The sequence below is a fragment of the Topomyia yanbarensis genome, chromosome 3 (genome assembly GCF_030247195.1).
Source record: "Topomyia yanbarensis strain Yona2022 chromosome 3, ASM3024719v1, whole genome shotgun sequence".
Taxonomy (NCBI): Eukaryota; Metazoa; Arthropoda; class Insecta; order Diptera; family Culicidae; genus Topomyia; species Topomyia yanbarensis.
The window spans coordinates 179083389-179095826 of record NC_080672.1 but is presented as its reverse complement, the minus strand read 5'-3'; the positions used below and the strand labels follow the sequence as shown (position 1 = coordinate 179095826).

The 12438-nt window shown below is 41.3% G+C and overlaps 1 protein-coding gene across 9 annotated transcripts in view; it reads left to right on the top strand.

Moving 5' to 3' along the window:
* Positions 1-12438, top strand: part of LOC131693897 (zinc finger protein OZF-like) — a 411867-nt gene that overhangs the window by 56868 nt on the left and 342561 nt on the right. For 2 of the 9 annotated variants that reach the window (XM_058982157.1, XM_058982158.1), the window contains one exon: positions 7123-8278. The exons of the other annotated variants lie outside the window; for them this stretch is intronic. The gene's annotated coding sequence lies outside the window, so the exon portion shown is untranslated. The remainder of the gene's footprint in view (positions 1-7122; positions 8279-12438) is intronic. 9 annotated transcript variants of the gene reach the window in all.

Here is a 12438-nt window from a genome sequence, read left to right as displayed (position 1 = left end):
ACTTCTCTGGCTGCCTCAGATCTTGCTCTCTGAACGCGTCTTCTGGCTTTTAGGCAAGTAGCCCGGAGGATGCTTATCCTTTCGTTCCACTAGTACGCTGGACGCCGGTAGTTCCTCGGCTCCATTTTCCTCGGCATTGTTATATCGCATGCCCTAGTTACTGTTTCCGACAGCTCATCGGCACTCGGAATTGGAATGACGCTGTCAGCACAAATTGTTTCCACAAAAAGGTCCTTGTCGAATTCCTTTATTTTCCACTTTCGCTCGCCAGTCCTCACTCTCGGCGTTACCGTACAATTTCGCCGACCAATGGTGTAGTGGATCGCTTGGTGATCACTATGTGTGTACTGCTCACTAACTCGCCAATTCATGTCATCCATCAGCGACGCACTGCAGCGTGTTACGTCGATGATGGATGCTCGGGCGCCTTTACGGAATGTGGTAGCGGAAGCTTCATTGCACAGCTTTACGTCCAGCTTCGCCAGTGCTTCCAATAGGCTGTAATCTCTTACGTTGGTCAGCCTGCGACCCCACTCCACTTCCCAAGCGTTGAAATCTTTTCCTATAACAACCGACGTTAATGCGTCCAGCATTCAGTTGTACTGCTCTGGTCTCCACCGTGGATGAGCATAACAGCTACACACGAATACGCCATTGATCCGGGTGATCACGTAACCTTAGTGGGTGCTATCCACCACTTCTTGAACAAGGAAACCGCCCATCACTTGGATTGCCGCCATCCCTGCACTATCTACCACCCAGTTACCGTTATCGGGAGGGACACAATACGGCTCTGCAATAATTGCAACGTTGCACTTCATTTCTGTTGTTGACTGCCACAACAGTTGCTGTACAATGTCACATTGATTGAGATTAAGTTGGGTAATCTCCATCATCATTGGCCTGCCTTCGCCTTTTTGTACTCTGGGCATAAGAAGCCTCCCGTCATGTGGTCTTTTGCGCCCTCATTTGTGCAGAGCAAGCACTTCGGTTGCTTTGTGCAGTCTCTAGCAATGTGTCCCTTCTCCCCACATTTTCTGCACGGATCAGATCTGTCCGGGCCTCTATAGTTTCTTGCCTGATGGCCGAAACCCAGGCACCTGAAACACCTCTCCAGTTGTTTAGTGGCTCTAGGGATCAATCGCAACGAGCACACCGACCACCCGATTTTGATCTTACCGGTCGACATAAGCTAGTTGGCTGCGGTTGGCGATAAGCGTATCACTGCTGTTTGTGTGCTTCTGTATGCCTTCCTCAACCTGATTGATATCTGCTCTCTCTCTCTCTCTCTCTCTCTCTCTCTCTCTCTCTCTCTCTCTCTCTCTCTCTCTCTCTCTCTCTCTCTCTCTCTCTCTCTCTCTCTCTCTCTCTCCAGGTTTCCTTGCTCTATTAGCGCGCTTCTCACTTCGTCTTCCGCTGTGATCTCGTCCAGATTCCTGCACTCGACTACTGCTTCCTGAACTAAAGCTCTCCTCCCACCGCTTCTTCCACGAGTTCCCGGTAGGCCGAGCTCTTGATTAATGGATCTTTCTTCAGCTCAAACAGCAATTCGCCTTTCTGAGTACGCCTGGTTCTCTGTGTGTGTGTGTTTTTATAAGCCATCTCACTGACCGGCAGTGCTTCCATGGAAGTAGAGCTTCCATTTCCCGACGGTTTTCAGCTTCCCGGGATTAGGGAAATAAATATGAAATTTCCCGGGAAATCCCGGGATCCCGGGAATATGGAAAAAAAAATTAAAAAGTGGATCATTTTCTTGAAAACGAAAGGTAAAATTGAAAAGTTTTCATACTCGTTTGATTGCATGTATATCTGTCTTAAAAGCAGTTGTCAGAAGATGCCGATTGGGTGGAGTACACATCACTGAATCATTTGATAACTCGTCACTTAGTTTGCATAACATCATATAATAAGCCCCGCGCGAATACATCCACGTATCAATTGGATATGTGCAACATATTCGCACTTCCATAATGAAAAATAATATTTTTGATTCTGGCACGTACTTACATTAAGGTAAAATATAATTGAAGAACAATACAAAACCATCTCACTAGCGCGCCATATCGATTTTTTTCGTCGAAAATCCAGAACTTATAAACCGTTAGTGGTAGACTTTCAGTGTCTTTGGAACAAATTCTCTACAAGTGCCCTTCATTATGGGGAAAACAAAATTAGGGTGGCGCTCTCAATTTTTGAAATAAAAAAATATCTCCTGAATGGAAAAAGAGGAGAATACAACCTTCTAAAGAAATATGGAGAAATCAATTCAGAGTAACTTTGTTTAAAATGTCGAAACACTATCTTCAACGGTTTTTATTTTACAGCGATTTCCCTTGTTTCGTTTAGGGTGACTGTTAAAAAATCAGTTTTTTTTAATATAAAATCTTTGAGGATGACTTCTCGTGAATGTCGATTTCAGACACCAGTTAGCTCTACCAAATGCGCACATTTCTTCTTCAGATACCAAATCATTAACTGTTACATAAACAGAGTTATTGACGATTTTATGCTCAGAATTCGACATTTTCTAAGGTAAATAACTCTGAAGGTGGGAAAAAGTGACAATCAATGTTATGACCATCTGGTAGTATTTTAAAAACTCTCTCTGTTATAGAGAATGTATGCGGTATTCATCTAATTTATAAATTAATCATTGTCGCTGTTCTTTTATACACACATATCCGGATCTTCATTGCAAATCAAATTTGGAGATGTGTCTCGTTCAAACCAATTATTATGCAAACCGTTTCCGCATTTTGTTCGTGAAAATGATGAGAATTCTTGTCAGTTTTGTTTCGTGGAGACAAATTGTACATTTGGACATTTGATTTTCGGACTACGGTTTACAAAATGAATGTTTGGCATACGTTTTATTCGAATGACAAATAAGGAATTATTATCAACATATTACAATATTTTGATAGCTCAGGTTTACGGTATAGGAAGCACCCATTGTTTAGCATTAGTGATTTGGTTGTCTTTTGAAGTAGAATACTTCTAACGTTGCAATAAGGGGTCCCGTTTCAGAAATTTCAGTTGAGAAATTCTCCCAGTTTTTAAATTCGAATATCTTCCGTTCTACTGATCAAAATCGCACTATTTTTACACCATCTGATCGGAAATTTGCGCACGTATTTCGTATTAAATTTCAAAATATGTGCTACTACAATAAATAAACCAAAAAAGGATTTTTAAAAAATCCTTCGAGAACAGCGAGGAAAATTTACAAGCATATCTCAGGCAGAGCCGTCAAAAAGGAGCATGCAAGCGTTTCATTACATACGGGAATGTTATTTATACAGGTCACGCGAGCTTGTTTTGTATCACCATTCGTGTGTTTGCAGTCCCCAAGTGAGGACCTCTCCAGTACCAGTAGAAGAGTTTAAAATGTTTGTAGTTGGAAATCTGAACGTGCGCCTAAGCATCCCAAATGGCTAACAAAAGGAAGAAAAAGCAGAGCCTCAGTCCAGCTCTTGCAGAAGCCGACAGCACCCCGGGAGGAGATCGCCGGTTCCAAAAAAGCTCGCACGCGCTAGAGTTATCCACATCTGCAGCGAACAGGGCGACAACGTTACAGGAACGCCGGATGGATGGTTTCGGAGCATCTATTCGTACCTCTCGCCAAAATTTCCCCATACCAAGCGCCTCCCGCAAAAATCCAAGCGTACCGAGCGCTTCCCGCCATAATTCACCCGTACCCAAGATGATAAAGTACAAGATATTCCACTGTCAAATTCCACGAACAAACCTTCGATAACATCATTTTGGTGATTCCAACACCATCTTTCGAGTTCTCATTCAACCAGCGACTCGAAAAACATATGATTACTGCCTAAAAGCCAACTGTCAAAATTCTCTTTGAAAGGAAATTCCGGACAAACCGTTACTGGCTAAACACAGTTCATAGCAGTTAATGAAAGAGAAAACTTTTCTCTTTTGTTTACTACCTACCTCTGTGATTGGCGAGTAACGGTTTGTTCGGAATTTCCTTTCAAGGAAAATTTTGACAGTTGGCTTTTAGGCCGTAATCATATGTTTGTCGAGACTTGTACTAGTTTCTTTCAGCGTGTAATTGCGTGAGAATGGCAGATGCTTTCAGAAGTGTGGTTCTTTTCAGCCCCCTGGCAACCCTATACCATCATATGGAGTTTGACAGCGACCTACATATATGGGGCGTTATAGCTATAAAGCCCCAAACAAAGAATTTTGTTCGGTACTATACTAGGGTGACCATATGAGGTGAGTAAAAAACCAGGACAGTCGAAAGGGGACTCCCTCCCCCCGTTACCTATCAATCGACTGTGCCTTCTCCACAGGTTTTCGGCAGTTACAAAGATTTTGGGTCGGGCAGGCAGAGCTTTGGCAGTAAAAAACTTCTATGGGTCTGGGAGGAAGAGCTCTACCAGAAAATTTTTCGTGGGAATTCGATTACCGTGCTTTTTAGGATTTACACACACACACGCGAAGTTCTTGCTACACCACCACCAGCGAAAGTTTCATGCTGTTGTTGGAGAAATCAGAAATCCTGAATTGTGCAAATGAGACAAATTATTATAAGATCGTCTGTGCAGGAACAGGCGAGGAGTTTTCAGCACTAAATACACGCCATTGAAGCAAAGCAGAAACATCAACGGTCCCAAGTAGCCATGCTTATGCGCAAAGCCATGTAAATCACTTAGTCCACTTTCACTCGGTTTATCGCTTTCGTCCATGCTGTCCTCTTGATGTTGTATGGGTTTTCACGATTACCTGGTTTGAATCGTTTGTGGGACCAACGGGTCACGATCGTGTATCCGTATTTTTGTCATTTACTTTATTGTCGGGGGTGCTGGCAGTTGATTGGTAAGTATCATCACAATGATCGGACACGCTGTGTGTAGATTCTGTTGTTCCAACATTCGTTGGTGACTGAGTTGCAACTCCGGTTGATGGTGATTCAGTTAATGTTGTTGGGTTTGCTCGCAGTTGATGTTGTTTCATTAAAGGCTTTCGCACGTGGCTTGGCACGTAGGGATCTGTTCTTCATATGTGCACAGCGTGATCTGAGATTTGCTTACACCTTCTATTTCATATTGAATGTTCAGATATGAAGGAATAGGTTACGTAAATCGCATTCTCACGATACGAACACCATTGGATACAACTGGAAAAAAATTTCTCCAGGTTTCAAACTTTCATCGTTACGTACTTCGACATCAATAGTGAATTTTTGGTTGTACGCGGGGATAGATCGTGCAGACGCACACCAGTCTTATCATCGTCAATCTAACGGGTATCTTGATTCTAACATTGTCATGTGTAACGACGTGTTGCATGTTGTTTCTCATAGCCAAACTTTTCGCCACGGCCAAAGTTTTAAATGGTATCAGTACCGCATTACGAGTATGTCCCTTTATAAATTGTTCCACTTCGCGAACACAAGGGCGGATTGGACAAACGACCACTGTATTGTATCGAAGATTGTTCAAGTTTGCTGAGTTTTGTGGAGTAGCAAGAATTAAATTAAAAAAATATATTTGTTACTGAATAAAATTGGAAATTTGAAACAAAAAGTGGTTCTAAATAATATTACAGAAGAAATTCTAATAAGCATTGGTAATCTGTAAGCCAAAGCCGAGGTGTGTCAATGACATGAATTCTATAATTTCCTGAGGGAAGTCAGTCCGCTCAAACTATTGGCCAACAAGTTTGATGGTATGCGAGACGCATGGTTGTCATGGGCAACCATCCAAACATGAGACCGAACAGCTATAAAATCTGTGGTATGCGGGACCCAAGCTCATTCTACATTCGGACGGCGAAGCGAACGCGACAACTCTCCCAACCCCAAAGGACAGTGCGAGGAAATTGAGCCAGATTGCGCACTTAGGAGCAGCAACCCTCAAGAGGTGAATAGTAGGCGACAGCAGTTCGCGGAAACCAACGCGCCCGTTTCAGTTGCTAGGAGCAACCACCTTCGAGCGACGCGCAGCAATTGACGGGAAGCAGCGTGCCCTTCGCAGTTGCTAGGAGCAACCTACCGAACAATCAAGCGATAACCAGCGACGCGCAGCTATTCGCGGGAACCAGCGCGCCCGTTTCAGTTGCTAGGAGCAACCACCCTCGAGCGACGCTCAGCAATTGACGGGAAGCAGCGTGCCCTTCGCGGTTGCTAGGAGCAACCAACCGAACAACCAAACGATAACCAGCGACGCGCAGCAATTCGCGGGAACCAACGCACCCGTTTTAGTTGCTAGGAGCAACCACCCTCGAGCGTGCAAACGAGCTACTTACCGGTGGGTAGCCAGCAAAGAAATTTTAAATTTTCCTTAAGAAATTTAAATTCGTAATTTGCCTTCAGAAACTAAGAATTGAAATTAGATATTTTCCATAATAAAAAAAGAGTTAAATTAGAAACTTTCTGGTAAGGAGTGATGGAGCGCGACTCGACCCAACGGGAGGAAGACTACAAATTACGCCGCAGTTCCGGCAGTTACGACAATGGCGCAGTCGGTACGAAGGATAAATCATCAAAAAGTTAGTATCAAATGGTTGTGAATGCCATTTTACATGTCTAGAAGCCTCCGATGAGTAGACGGAGAGCTTTTAAAAAATAGTACATAAAGAAAACCTCGATAAGTAGGCGAAGTTTAAATTCGTTATTGTGACATGGTCAATAACTTATGCACAGGGTTCAATTATGCAATCTTCAATGAGAATGTGGGGATTGATTATTGAAACCAAAGATATAGTTTTCTGATGTGTAGACAGAAATATGATATAATATATATATATATATATATATATATATATATATATATATATATATATATATATATATATATATATATATATATATATATATATATATATATATATATATATATATATATATATATATATATATATATATATATATATATATATATATATATATATATATATATATATATATATATATATATATATATATATATATATATATATATATATATATATATATATATATATATATATATATATATATATATATATATATATATATATATATATATATATATATATATATATATATATATATATATATATATATATATATATGTTTACATATTTCAAAAAACAAGCTGTTGGTCTATTCCACAGAAAGTCGAAGAAAAGTATCGCCAAAAAGATACTTCTGGAGGAGTTATCGTCCGTGAGAATTGAGTTGACCAAGCTTCGCAACGAAAAGGATGCTTTATTACAATCGGATTCAGTCGGCGAATTGCAACCAATTCGTTCGAGCACAGCAGAATCATTCGGTACAGTGGGCGAGACACTATTAGCCAGTGTGAATAACATGTCTATCAGCACAATAAACATTCCCGAATGTGTTCCATCAGACAGTGCATCAGATATCGACAAAAAAGGCTACGAGTATTGGAAAAATATACTGGTGGCTTCATTAAACTTGATACAAGCAAACGATGAAAATATTAAAATGGATGTCTTCAGAATTAAATCTGGGCCGAAGTTGTTAGAATTGCTACAAGGGACGAAGTTTTTGCCGGATATGCCTGATGAAATAGCTCATCCATTTTCAAACGCAATTTGTCGGTTGGATTGCTATTTTGGATTGAGGGCTTATACGGTTTTTCAACGCAGTAATCTCCTGAATACAGTGCAGCGGGTTGAAGAAACAAATCTACAATTTGTTCGACGTGTCGCAGCTTCTGCCAAACTCTGTGGCTACGACAAAGAGGACGACGAAATGGAAGCAGTGGCCCGTACAGTGATCAAAAGTTCAACCGATAGGCGTGTGCGTACTCTATCTCATCGAAATTGGGTGCGACAAGGCTCGTTGAACGATTTATTCGACCTTGTACGCGATTACGAAACAGAGATATTCAACGAAGAGGAGTTTCAGAAGATGCACCAGCCACAAAGAACAGCATCGATCGCCACAATTATCAGTAATGCGGGTCAAAGAGGACAATTTCAGCGTAACGACACAGGAAGACTCAACAGTTCAAGCCGAGGAAGAGGATCGTACCATCGTGCTCCGATGCGTTTCAAAGGATCAATGCAAAATGTTTGCTGGCGTTGTGCAAGTATTTATCACAATCCTGGCCAATGCCCATGCCTTAACAAGATTTGCCATAACTGTAAGCAACAAGGACATCTCGCTCGATGTTGCCCCTCTCAAAATCGCGCCCGAATCGCAACTAAACGATACTCCGAAGCAGACAATGAAGAACCACCGCGAAAAATTGCTGCTATCAAAGATGAAGAAGATATTAATGAACCCAAACCAATTGATGTAAGTGAAATGGATTGATATTTAATTTGTAGATAAAAGCTTGAAAATCTATTAAATAAATTCTTGAATTTAAAAATAAACGTTTGAAATGAAAAAAGAGAAATACCTTGAGTCGATATTGATTTTTTTCCAAATCATGTATATATTTGAGTCCTAGGCCCATGTGCAAAATTATTTTGCATTGCGAATCACCGTATATCTCCTTACTGCTTGAACTTGTCGTTTATTCTTGCAATATCGACTCATGGAAGACTTAGCAAGCATGAAATAAAACGGTATTCTTCTAAATATGTTTCAGGCACAGACCCCAAGGTTGGTTGATTTGTTGGTTATTGATAGAATAGTTTCTATGCCTACAAATTATCAAACAGAAGAGAATACCTTAATGGTTGGGCGTGTAGCTGGATCGCGTATAGTATTCCTCATAGATTCCGGTGCGCAAGTAATTACAATAACAAAAACTCAATTTGAGAAAATACTTCAAAAAGAATAAACACGAAAAAAGCTAAATGATCTGAGTTACACAACAGATACAAGGCTTAGAGCCTACGCTGCATCCACCAACATCAAAGTAATAGCCACATTTTCAGCGGAACTGTTTATATAAAAAGACAGACCCGTTTATATTGAGAAATTCTATGTCGTGGACGAGGGGAAAGCTTTGCTAGGATTCAGCACGGCAACAAGATATAGCATTCTTATCATAGGATTGTCAGTACCGTTTGCCGACAACTTTTGGCCATGTGAATTCGCTGCAGTTAATACAATAGTCAATGATTCAGTTACCGAGTTCCCCAAGTTTAATGTACCGCCAGTTGTTCTGCACTACGACAAGGAGATGCCACCGGCTAGAAATGTCTACACTCATATCCCTGTCGCATACAGAGAGCTTACAAAGCATAGGCTAGATGAAATGTTGTCATTGGGTATTATTGAAGTTGTCACAGATACTATGGATCGTACGTTCTGCTCATCACTTTTGGTTGTACCAAAAGGATGTGATGATATTCGTTTAGTCGTGGAACTCAGGGGACCAAATAAATGCATCCATAGAACTCTGTTCAGAATGCTTACGTTTGAAGATACACTCAGGTTTTTTTACGCGGGGGATACGAGCCGCGTAAATGAAAACCGCGTAAATTTCAAAATCCGCGTAAATGAAAACCGCGTAAATTTCAAAATCCGCGTAAATGAAAACCGCGCAAATTTCAAAATCCGCGTAAATGAAAACCGCGTAAATTTCAAAATGCGCGTAAATGAAGACCACTTAAATTTAAGAATCCGCGATAAAGGGAAGCTCATTGATGGATACCGTGTAAATTCCAAAATCCGCGTAAATGAAAACCGCGTAAATTTCAAAAACCGCGTAAATGAAAACCGCGTAAATTTCAAAATCCGCGTAAATGAAAACCGCGTAAATTTCAAAATCCGCGTAAATGAAAACCGCGCAAATTTCAAAATCCGCGTAAAAAAAACCGCGTAAAAAATACCGCGCAAAAAAAACCGCGTAAAAAAAAACTTGAGTGTATATTGATGAACCTCCATGGTGCTAAATGATTTTCAATTATTGATTTAAAAAGCGCTTTCTTCCACGTCGTTCTCGACGAGAGCTGCCGACACCTCACTAATTTTTTCTCCGGCGAAGCTATGTATAGGTGCTGTCGGCTTTCATTCGGGCTATGTAACGCCCCTGATAGTGAATTATCTGGATGACGTGCTTATTTTTGGTGCTACAAAGGAAAACCATGATAGAAACCTGAAGACAGTAATGGCCCGACTCCAAGATCATAACGTACACATTAACAAGGAGAAATGCGCACTAAGTAAACAAGAGGTAACATTCCTGGGCTTTAAATTAACTGGAGAAGGATGGAGTGTAGACAGCGATAAAATTCAAGCAATCCAAAATCTCCGAAGACCAGAAAATCAAACTGAAGTTAAGAGTTTCTTGGGTTTGATCAACTTCATCGAAAGGTTCATACCCCAACGTGCAGTTAAAACACGTCATCTCAGGGAGCTTGCCAAAGCCAACCACTTCGATTGGACTCACGCACATGACACAGAATTCCAATTTCTTACTTGTAATGCCTGGAAAACAATCCAAACGCTGGGCTACTATAATCGAGATGATAAAACAGAGCTTTTTGTGGACGCCTCGCCATATGGATTGGGGGCAGTACTTGTCCAGTTTGACTCGAACGCGAAGCCTAGGGTGATCGCATGCGCTTCAAAAGCACTTTCAGCTACCGAGATGAAATACCCTCATACTCAAAAAGAGGCGCTAGCAATAGTGTGGGGGGTTGAAAAGTTTTCAGCGTACCTCATGAGTTTGCAATTCACTATAAAATCGGATGCAGAATCCAATGAATTCATATTCGGTGGCATGCATCGTATTGGAAAAAGGGCAGTTTCCCGTGCCGAAGCTTGGGCACTTAGATTGCAGCCATATAATTTTAAAGTTGCATTATCAAGATTACTGTATCGATTTTGTTGGCTATTTTCGGCAAATTTGAGACTAAGAGAAACGAAAGCAATGAAATTGAAAGACGGATAGGTATTCTAGAGCGAATCAGTTATAAACTTAGAACGGAAAACTAGAACTAGGCAGACTCATATGGGCATGATCGAAAGGAAATGTGAAGAATTCTTTGCCTTCTGCAGAGTAGGAGTTGGGCGTTGCACCCAAGTCTACCGCATGGTCTATGGTAGACCCAAGTCTACCAAGTCTACCGCATGGTCTATGGTCGGCGTCGGCGGTAAAACATGATGATGAGTTATGTTCTACCATAGACCATGCGGTAGACCTGGGTGCAACGCCCAACTCCTACTCTGCAGAAGGCAAAGAATTCTTCACATTTCCTTTCGATCATGCCCATATGAGCCTCCCTAGTTCTAGTTTTCCGTTCTAAGTTTATAACTGATTCGCTCTAGAATACCTATCCGTCTTTCAATTTAATTGCTTTCGTTTCTCTTAGTCTCAAATTTGCCGAAAATAGCCAACAAAATCGATACAGTAGAACCTTGCGGCAATTAAACCATAGTAATATTATCAAGATTAATAAGTAATCCACATACCACGGAACCCTTTGATGATACAGCTGACCGGCACCTTCTGCATTTGCTCGATGCAGGAACAATGGATTTAACGTGGAATGAGATCAAAGCGCAAGCTGAAAATGACGTAGAACTATCAGAAGTACAGGAGTCTCTCAAAACGGGGCATTGGGAGAAACGGCTCCGTTGTTATGAGTCCCAAGCAAAACACCTCAGAACACTTGGATCTTTGATATTTAAGGAGGACCGTGTGATTCTGCCATACCTTCTTCGAAATAAGGCACTCGAGGTAGGTCATCAAGGGCACATGGGAGCAGCATCCATGAAAAGGATCTTGAGAAATTATTTTTGGTGGCCAGGACTTAGCAAAGATGCAGACACGTATGTGATGAACTGTGAAACATGTTTGAGGCTTTTTCGAAAAAACGCACCATTGCCACTGACGAGCAGAGAACTACCCCACGGTCCGTGGGAAATCTTCCAAATTGATTTTTTTACTGATCAAGACTTCGGTCATGGCGAGTTTTTGGTAATCGTGGATACATATTCTCGCTACCTGCATGTAATCGAGATGAAACGAATGGACGCTGAAGTCACCAACGAAGCCCTCATGAGGGTATGTGAGGTTTGAGGTTACCCATTGGCAATTCATAGTGATAATGGTCCACCATTCCAAAGCGATAAATTTGTCAGGACATGGGAAGAAAGAGGAGTGAAAATCCGCAAATGAATACCCTTCAGTCCACAGTATAATGGAGCAGTCGAAAGACAAAATAAAGGGATAAAGGATGCTCTGGCGGCGTCAAGATTGGACGGGAATAACTGGAAAACGGCACTTGACAATTATGTACATATACATAACAAGGTGAGGCCACTATCACGACTAGGCGTGACCCCATTTGAATTGCTAGTGGGATGGAAATGTAGAGGTGCGTTCCCTTGCCTATGGAGTACGAATTCACCGGAACTGTTGGACCGCACGGATATTTGCGAAAAAGACACAGTTTCTAAGCTTGAAAGCAAAAAATACGCCGATTCGCGGCGGGGAGCAAAGATTTCGGATATCGCAGTTGGTAATAGAGTACTGATTGCACAGCAAAAAAGAC